The sequence below is a fragment of the Hordeum vulgare genome, chromosome 7H (genome assembly GCF_904849725.1).
Source record: "Hordeum vulgare subsp. vulgare chromosome 7H, MorexV3_pseudomolecules_assembly, whole genome shotgun sequence".
In the NCBI taxonomy this organism is placed as follows: Eukaryota; Viridiplantae; Streptophyta; class Magnoliopsida; order Poales; family Poaceae; genus Hordeum; species Hordeum vulgare.
The window spans coordinates 44,557,397-44,565,783 of record NC_058524.1 but is presented as its reverse complement, the minus strand read 5'-3'; positions in this window follow the sequence as shown (position 1 = coordinate 44,565,783).

Below are 8,387 nucleotides of genomic sequence, written 5' to 3'. Positions count from 1 at the left end.
GTACCCAACTGTTTTGGATATCCTATGAAGATGCATTTATCCGCTTTGGGTTCGAGCTTATCAGACTGAAACTTTTTCACATAAGTGTCGAAACCCCAAACTTTCAAGAAACGACAGTTTAGATTTCTCTAAACCTCAGTCTATACTGTGTCATCTCAACGGAAATACGCGGTGCCCTATTTAAAGTGAGTGCGGTTGTCTCTAACGCATAACCCATAAACGATAGTGGTAATTTGATAAGAGACATCATAGTATGCACCATACCAAATAGTGCGTGGCTATGACGTTCAGACACATCATCACACTATGATGTTCCAGGTGGCATGAACTGCGAAACAATTTCCACATTGTCTTAACTACGTACCAAAACTCGTAACTCAGATATTCATTTCTATGATCATATCGTAGACAGTTTATCCTCTTGTTACGACGAACTTCACTCTGAAACGGAATTGAACTTTTCAACATTTCAGACTTGTGATTCATTAAGTAAATACTCTTGTATCTACTCAAATCGTCAGTGAAGTAAGAACATAATGATATCCACTGCGTGCCTCAGTACCCATTGGACTGCATACATCAAAATGTATCACTTCCAACAAGTTACTATCTTATTTCATCTCAATGAAAACAAGGCCTTGCTCATGTGGTATGATTTGCATGTCACTAGTGATTCGAAATCAGGTGAGTATAAAGATCCATCAGCATGGAGCCTCTTCATGCAATTTATACTAACATGACTCAAGCGGCAGTGCCACAAGTAAGTGGTACTATCATCATTAACTCATATCTTTTGGCACCAATATTATGAACATGTGTAACACTACGATCGAGATTCAATAAACCATTGAAGGTGATTATTCAAGAAAATAGAATAACCATTATTCTCTTTAAATGAATAATCGTATTGCAATAAACACGATCCAATCATGTTCATGCTTAACGCAAGCACCAAATAACAATTATTTAGGTTTAACACCAATCCCGATGGTAGAGGGAGCGTGCGACGTTTGATCATATCAACCTTGGAAACACTTCCAACACGTATCGTCACCTCGCCTTTAGCTAGTCTCCGTTTATGCCGTAGCTTTCATTTCGTGTTACTAATCACTTAGCAACCGAACCGGTATCCAATACCCTCATGCTACTAGGAGTACTAGTAAAGTACACATCAACATCATGTATATCAAATATACTTCTTTCGACTTTTGCCAGCCTTCTTATCTACCAAGTATCTAGAGTTGCTCCGCCTCAGTGACTGTTCCCCTCATCACAAAAGCACTTAGTCTCGGGTTTGGGTTTTAATCTTGGGTCTCTTCATTAGTGCAGCAACTGTTTTGCCGTTTCACGAAGTATCCCTTCTAGCCCTTGCCTTTCTTGAAACTTAGTGGTTTTACAAACCATCAACTGTTGATGCTCCTTCTTGATTTCTACTTTCGCAGTGTCAAACATCGCGAATGGCTCAAGGATCATTGTATCTATCCTTGATATGTTATAGTTCATCACGAAGCTCTCACAGCTTGGTGGCAGTGACTTTGGAGAACTATCACTATCTTATCTGGAAGATTAACTCCCACTTGATTCAAGCGATTGTCGTACTCAGACAATCTGAGTACACGCTCAACGATTGAGCCTTTCTCCTTTACGTTGTGGACAAAGAATCTTGTCGGAGGTCTCGTACCTCTTAACAAGGGCACAAGCATGAAATCACAATTTCATCTCTTTAGAACATCACTTATGTTCCGTGACGTTTTACAACGTTTTCGGCGCCTTGCTTCTAAGCCATTAAGTATTTTTACACTGAACTATCGTGTAGTCATCAGAAACGTGTATGTCGGATGTTCATAGCATCCACAGACGACGCTCGAGGTGCAGCACACCGAGTGGTGCATTAAGGACATAATCCTTTCTGCGCAGCAACGAGGACAATCCTCGGTTTTACAAACCCAGTCTGCAAAGTTTTGCTACTATCAATTTTCAACTAAATTTTCTCTAGGAACATATAAAAACAGTAGAGCTATAGCGCAAGCTACATCGTAATTCGCAAAGACCATTTAGACTATGTTCATGACAATTAGTCCAATTAATCCTATTACGTAAGAACTCCCACTCAAAAAGTACATCTCTCTAGTCATTTGAGTGGTTCATGATCCACTTACACTATCCCAAGTCCGATCATCACGTGAGTTGAGTATAGTTTCAGTGGTAAGCATCCCTATGCTAATCATATCAACTATATGATTCATGGTCGACCTTTCGGTCTCATGTGTTCCGAGGCCATGTCTGCACATGCTAGGCTCGTCAAGCTTAACCTGAGTGTTCCGCGTGCGCAACTGTTTTGCACCCATTGTATGTGAACGTTGAGTCTATCACACCCGATCATCACGTGGTGTCTCGAAACGACGAACTGTAGCAACGGTGCACAGTCGGGGAGAACACAATTTCGTCTTGAAATTTTAGTGAGAGATCACCTCATAATGCTACCGTCCTTCTAAGCAAAATAAGGTGCATAAAAGGATTAACATCACATGCAATTCATAAGTGACATGATATGGCCATCACCACGTGCTTCTTGATCTCCATCACCAAAGCACCGGCACGATCTTCTTGTCACCGGCGCCACACCATGATCATCCATCAACGTGTTGCCATCGGGGTTGTCGTGCTACTTATGCTATTACTACTAAAACTACATCCTAGCAAAATAGTAAACGCATCTGCAAGCACATATGTTAGTATAAAGACAACCCTATGGCTCCTGCCGGTTGCCGTACCATCGACGTGCAAGTCGATATTTCTATTACAACATGATCATCTCATACATCCAATATATCACATCACATCGTTGGCCATATCACATCACAATCATACCCTGCAAAAACAACTTAGACGTCCTCTAATTTTGTTGTTGCATGTTTTACGTGGTGACCAAGGGTAACTAGTAGGATCGCATCTTACTTACGCAAACACCACAACGGAGATCTATGAGTTGCTATTTAACCTCATCCAAGGACCTCCTCGGTCAAATCCGATTCAACTAAAGTTGGAGAAACCGTCACTTGCCAGTCATCTTTGAGCAAAGGGGGTTACTCGTAACGATGAAACCAGTCTCTCGTAAGCGTACGAGTAATGTCGGTCCAAGCCGCTTCAATCCAACAATACCGCGGAATCAAGAAAAGACTAAGGAGGGCAGCAAAACGCACATCACCGCCCACAAAACCTTTTGTGTTCTACTCGAGAAGACATCTACGCATGAACCTAGCTCATGATGCCACTGTTGGGGAACGTCGCATGGGAAACAAAAATTTTCCTACGCGCACGAAGACCTATCATGGTGATGTCCATCTACGAGAGGGGATGAGTGATCTACGTACCCTTGTAGATCGTACAGCAGAAGCGTTAGAGAACGCGGTTGATGTAGTGGAACGTCCTCACGTCCCTCGATCCGCCCCGCGAACAATCCCGCGATCAGTCCCACGATCTAGTACCGAACGGACGGCACCTCCGCGTTCAGCACACGTACAGCTCGACGTTGATCTCGGCCTTCTTGATCCAGCAAGAGAGACGGAGAGGTAGAAGAGTTCTCCGGCAGCGTGACGGCGCTCCGGAGGTTGGTGATGACCTTGTCTCAGCAGGGCTCCGCCCGAGCTCCGCAGAAACGCGATCTAGAGGAAAAACTATGGAGGTATGTGGTCGGGCAGCCGTGAGAAAGTCGTCTCAAATCTGCCCTAAAAGCCCCATATATATAGGAGGAGGGAGGGGGACCTTGCCTTGGGGTCCAAGGGACCCTCAAGGGGTCGGCCGAGCCAAGGGGGGGAGGACTCCCCCCCCCAAACCGAGTTGGACTTGGTTTGGTGGGAGGAGTCCCCCTCCCTTCCCACTTCCTCCCTCTTTTTTTTCCTTTTCCTTTGATTTTCTTTTCTTGGCGCATAGGCCCCCTTGGGGCTGTCCCACCAGCCCACTAAGGGCTGGTGTGTCTCCCCAAAGCCTATGGGATTCCCCGGGGTGGGTTGCCCCCCCCCCCCCCGGTGAACTCCCGGAACCCATTCGTCATTCCCGGTACATTCCCGGTAACTCCGAAAACCTTCCGGTAATCAAATGAGGTCATCCTATATATCAATCTTCGTTTCCGGACCATTCCGGAAACCCTCGTGACGTCCGTGATCTCATCCGGGACTCCGAACAACATTCGGTAACCAACCATTTAACTCAAATACGCATAAAACAACGTCGAACCTTAAGTGTGCAGACCCTGCGGGTTCGAGAACTATGTAGACATGACCCGAGAGACTCCTTGGTCAATATCCAATAGCGGGACCTGGATGCCCATATTGGATCCTACATATTCTACGAAGATCTTGTCGTTTGAACCTCAGTGCCAAGGATTCGTATAATCCCGTATGTCATTCCCTTTGTCCTTCGGTATGTTACTTGCCCGAGATTCGATCGTCAGTATCCGCATACCTATTTCAATCTCGTTTACCGGCAAGTCTCTTTACCCGTTCCGTAATACAAGATCCCGCAACTTACACTAAGTTACATTGCTTGCAAGGCTTGTGTGTGATGTTGTATTACCGAGTGGGCCCCGAGATACCTCTCCGTCACACGGAGTGACAAATCCCAGTCTTGATCCATACTAACTCAACTAACACCTTCGGAGATACCTGTAGAGCATCTTTATAGTCATCCAGTTACGTTGCGACGTTTGATACACACAAAGCATTCCTCCGGTGTCAGTGAGTTATATGATCTCATGGTCATAGGAATAAATACTTGACGCGCAGAAAACAGTAGCAACAAAATGACACGATCAACATGCTACGTCTATTAGTTTGGGTCTAGTCCATCACATGATTCTCCTAATGATGTGATCCCGTTATCAAGTGACAACACTTGCCTATGACCAGGAAACCTTGACCATCTTTGATCAACGAGCTAGTCAACTAGAGGCTTACTAGGGACAGTGTTTTGTCTATGTATCCACACAAGTATTGTGTTTCCAATCAATACAATTATAGCATGGATAATAAACGATTATCATGAACTAAGAAATATAATAATAACTAATTTATTATTGCCTCTAGGGCATATTTCCAACAACTCTATATTCATGGAAGTCCAATGTTTTCACTCTCGTTGAGAGAAAGGAGATATTTTAAAATCGCTAGACGCGATGAGGTATTTGTTGGCTCAACTTGAGTCATATTTACTATCCCTCTAGGTACTCGAGTAACGCCATGATGCTTTATTGATTACTGGTTTAACTCGTACCTTACTAAACTATAGAGGTATCCGTCAAAATAGTCTCCATAGTGAAACTTATGATGACAACAAAGAGGACTAACTTCTCTTTATCATATGCAATGGATATGGTTGGCACATTCTCTATGTATCATCGGGATTGGATTACAGATACTACAAAACCCGTATCACATGTTGCGTACAAGATAGTTTTCCACAGTGTCTTGTACATGACAACTTGGCATTCTCGCCTTGGTCATCGGGACATTGGGTTGAAAGCGAAAATATCAATAATTCCAATAGTTTATGATTATTATGATGCTCAATTCTAACAATATTTGGATTTTTTGTGCACTACATGTGACACAGGGAAGCTAATTTTAAGGCTCGCGCACCTTAAAGTCTACGCTGAACCACTCAGACTCCTTAAATGCATCAAGTCGAGGTAAGTGGCTCTTCCCATCCATTGACTAGACCATTCAGGTATTCCATGGTTCTAAAAGACATATCTATACGATTGTATCAAGTGTGATTTATCCACATGAAACCATTGGTTCATTATCCTGACATCGATTTCAAGCAAATCGAATGGATAACATTGCAAAATTCTCCTTGAGTGCCTTTTCTATGGTCCTTGGATTGAAGTTTGCAATTTGTCCTAATGTCTAGACTCAAAATGATTTGGTAGAATCCTTTATCCAAAGAATTAAGCTCATTGCATTATCTTTACTTTGGAATTGCAACTTATCGACTTTACGTTGGAGTCATGTAGTTTTACACGCTCATGACAAAACTGCATAATATCATTCCCCCTCTATCTTTGGTACGTGGAAATCTATCGAGTATTTCCCATCTGCGGTAATTCGGTTGTATACCGTTATCACCACCCCACATACATCATTGGCCCCTCAACATATAGTTGGGATCTATGTGAGGAATAACTGTATTTCCGTCAATACCTCCAACCCCTTGCATGGGGAGTTATTTAAGGCAAGTATGCTGATTCATGAGGAATATTTCCAGGCATCACGGGGAGATTTCAAGTACCATAAAGAATGCCAGGAAATAGTGGAATGTTCAACACATTTCTGCCTCAAATCTACGTACTCAAAGAACTGAACCATGCGTTCGGAAGGTTTGCAACACATTGCAAATAACCTGCCAGATTCATTTACTGAATATAAAGGTGTCACACAATCTTACAATCCTGGCAAAGTACGCCTGAAAGAGTGGAGGTACCAACAAAAACCACTCCAGTCCCCGTTCGATGCAACAGGGGAGATGTATGGCAAAAGTACATCAGGATTCATCTTCCTGCAAGCAAGGATATCAAGGCCCGTGAATCAGTAAATCAAGTCAACTTCACGTTGACAGACACCTAATGGGTAGTATACCCGACGGATAGGAAACCTCCACCAACCCAGGTCATAGTGCACACAATGATTGGGACATCAGAATACCCGACTTAGTCGCATTGGGAAATCGCGAGCAATCACCATGGGTAATGATATTTCCATCAACTATATACTGATATATAGATTCTAGAGAATCATATAACCGGAAGTCTACAATTGTTGACATATGTTTCTCAACTAGATTGCAAAACCTTTCACATGATTCGGATCCAAAGACCATGGCCATGGCAAAGTGTGAACAACACTCGGATTGAACTCAAGCAAAGGGTATAATCTAGGTAGAAATAATCTTGCTCAACAATGGAAAGGTATTGATACGCAATACCTACACCAGTTTTCTTCTGAAAACAGAATTGAGAACAATGTGGTGGTGAAACAAAGAGCAAGTATTGTAGCACAAGGGTTCACGCAGATACCCGACTATTCTCCAGAGGTGGAATCTTTTTCCGATAACTTATATCATTGGTAGTACAAAATCATTTATCTGTGCAGTTAATAGATGTAGTGAGCACATATCCATGTGGATCACTAGATTCAGACATATATGATTGATTCCCGATGGAATCTCACTTCTGAATCGAAATGCAAAATGCAACATACATTGTGTAAAAATCAGTAAGTCACCATACGACTTATTGTTGTCGGTACATATGGTACAACCGACGTAGTGAGTTCCTCATACACAAGGACTACTCCTACAATGATGATTATCCATGCTTGTGTGTCTGCAATGACGACACATGTAGTCATCTAAATGATGGAGTTTAAAATGAAGGATTTGGGTAAACCAAAATATTGCTCGTTACTACAACTTGAGCACCTTCATTCATACATTTGGTATACTATGTTGCCTATATCCAAAATATATTGGAGAAATTCATTGTGGACAAATCTTACCCATCCATAACTCTCATGGTAGTTCATTCTTTGGACGTAGAGAAAGATCTATTTAGACCAAGAGATGATGGAAATAAGATATTGGGGCTCAACGTTTCGTAATGCCATTGGATCCATCAAACAAAATTGGTTGAGACTCAAGAATATCTATCGATATCTCCAAAGGCATCAAACATCTTGTCCTGGTTTTTCAAGTTTCAGAAAAATCTGAACACCAATACTATTGGATATATTGATCAGATCCCCACTATGTCAGATCATAGACAAGCTTAGTGTTCCTAGTAGGTGTGGTAGTCATCTCATGAAGAGTCTTCGAAACAGACCTCATGGCTACATCCACCAACCATTATCTCAACGATAATGTTTCTTGTGTTGCCCGGATGCAAACATGCTACATAGTAAACAATATCACTATATTTCATATATTGCAAGTCAAATCATGTGACTGATTTGTTCATCAGGTCTCTACCAACTTTTATGTTTCAGAAATGTGTTCATGGAATTGGTATGCGACGACTTCGAATTTTGCAAGAATCAGGGGGGAGCATCTTCCTGAATTATTCCTGTTTAATGCATCATATTATACTCTTTTTCCCTTCATGAGTTTACTATACAGGCTCTCATAAAGGTTTTTAATGAGGTAATATCAACATGAGATCATATGTCATACTTTCAGTTTTCCTCATCGAGGTTTTTAGGAAAATATATACAGCATATTTATTGACCTCTTAATTCTATGAGTTTTCTCGTGTTGAGTTAAAAGTGGCAATAACCATTATATGTTGCATCATTTTTCTCCTTATTTTTTCCACTGGGTTTGAAGGAGTTTTAGCA